Source organism: Octopus bimaculoides, chromosome 1 (assembly GCF_001194135.2).
Source record: "Octopus bimaculoides isolate UCB-OBI-ISO-001 chromosome 1, ASM119413v2, whole genome shotgun sequence".
NCBI lineage: Eukaryota > Metazoa > Mollusca > Cephalopoda > Octopoda > Octopodidae > Octopus > Octopus bimaculoides.
In genome coordinates this window covers 111,048,519-111,050,595 of record NC_068981.1, presented here as the reverse complement: position 1 = coordinate 111,050,595, position 2,077 = coordinate 111,048,519, and the positions used below count along the sequence as shown (strand labels likewise).

Below are 2,077 nucleotides of genomic sequence, written 5' to 3'. Positions count from 1 at the left end.
ATATATAGAAACTCTGCCAAATTAGATTGGAGCCTGGTGTTGCCATCCGGTTTCACCAGTCCTCAGTCAAATCATCCAACCCATGCTAGCATGGAAAGCGGACATTAAACGATGATGATGATGATGATGATATATATACACATATAAACTACTATTCAAAATTATAAATCCACATGTCTTTTTAAGTTATTTAGAAATCTAACTCTGTATTTAAGTGGACTAAGGCGCATAATATACTGTAAATGGGTATTTCATGAATACTTTGAAATGTAAAACCTGTACCTTTATTATCACATTACAACACCTGATTTTCAATTTTTCCTAGCATATCAACACTTCAAAACCATAAAGCCACTAATACATTTTCATTTCTTTCTGGATTGTTTCGGAAAATATTCAATTTGGTAGTATTCTCTGTGATCCAGATTACATTTCCAGTATGCCTAAAGCTGCAAAGTTTTCCAAAATTGAACAAGGGAAGATTCTTGCACTGAAAGTGAAAGGAATGAGTAACTGGAAGATTGCTGAGAAGATTCAGCAAAGCAAAACACCAAAGGACAATTTTCTGAAAGATCCTAACAGCTACAACAGGATTTAGGTTAGTGGACATCCCAAGGTTACATCAAAAAGAGCCATTGTCAGAATTGTGAAGAAGTCACACTGTTCTTCTGTTTCTAAAATCAAAGCATCAGCAGGAGTAAGAAACTGTAAGAAGAGTGATTTTGAATCATGGTTTTCACCCGAAGAAGTGGCTAAGATGCCTGTTATTGTCCCCTTTCCACAAAGCCATTAGATTAGTGTTTGCTCGGCAGTATCAGACATGGGATGGTGAATGGACCAGGGTTCTGTTCTCTGATGAGAAAAGATGGAAGTTGGATGGCCCCAAAGGTTATAAGTATTACTGGGTAGATAAAAGTGTAGAAAATTCTACTTATTCCAAGTGGCAGAACAGTAGTGGAGAGCTTATGGTGTGGGGACCAATATCTACCATCGTCTTGTCATCATGGATGCTGTCATTATGGATGCTGCACAATACATCAATATGTTGGACAGGGCTCACACTGATGAACAAGGAAGAAGGCTCCATAGTGAGAACTTCATATTTCAACAGGACAATGCTCCTATTCTTAAAGCAAAGGCAGCTTTGGATTTCTGCCATTCAATTGGGGTTGAAGTCATGCCATGGCCAGCAAGAAGTCCCAACCTTAAACCCTATAGTGAATGCCTGGGGATATCTCATGAATGTTGTTTATAGCAAAGGCAAGTAGTATTCACCTGTTGATGAACTTGAAACAGCAATAAAGAAGGCCTGGGAAGAGCTTCCACTCGATCTGCTGTAAAAGCTGATTGGGAGTATGAAGTCATGTATCTTTGAAGTAATTCAGAAAGGTGGTGGTCAAACACACTGTTGTTGATGTATTGCATGAGAATATCATTGAAATATATTATAATTTCCCTGTTTTGCATCATTTTTGCAACATTATTCAACCAGGTGTTATAGTTTTGAACAGAGGGTTTCTGGCTCTATATGTTTTTTGTGAATTATTATCTAATTTATTTTTTATTTTCAATAAATTTGAATATTGCAATGCCTTCTTCTATTCCATTTCCAATCTAGAGGTGAGTTTCATGAATTTGGGTGGGATGGTTCACCAGAAAAAACAGTGTTCTGGTTTCATAGTTTTGAAGAGTAGTTTACATATGTGATTTTAATTCCGAAACTAGGAGCTGCGATGTGTTCTTGAGCAAAATACTTTATCTCATGTTGATCAGTAATCACTTTGACACCTGATGCATAGTACATCATACACCAGTTCAGCCAACATTGATTTGATGGAGAAAGTAAGCTAATGTGTGGCACAAATATTTGATCATTATAAACAAATCATTTGGGCAGGTCATTCAGTTAAAGTGTAAATAAGATAGTACAACAATGCACCAACATATACTGGAAATAGCAGTCAAAAATATATGACGCTATAGTAAAGCTTCACTGTAAATAATATATATATATATATATATATATATATATATATATATATATAGAGAGAGAGAGAGAGAGAGAGAGAGAGAGAGA

The 2,077-nt window shown here is 36.0% G+C and overlaps 1 protein-coding gene across 1 annotated transcript in view; it reads right to left on the bottom strand.

Annotated features, from left to right (window-relative positions):
- The window catches only part of LOC106877988 (multiple epidermal growth factor-like domains protein 8), a 575,983-nt gene that overhangs the window by 189,019 nt on the left and 384,887 nt on the right, over window positions 1–2,077 (bottom strand). The gene's annotated exons all lie outside the window — the stretch shown is intronic.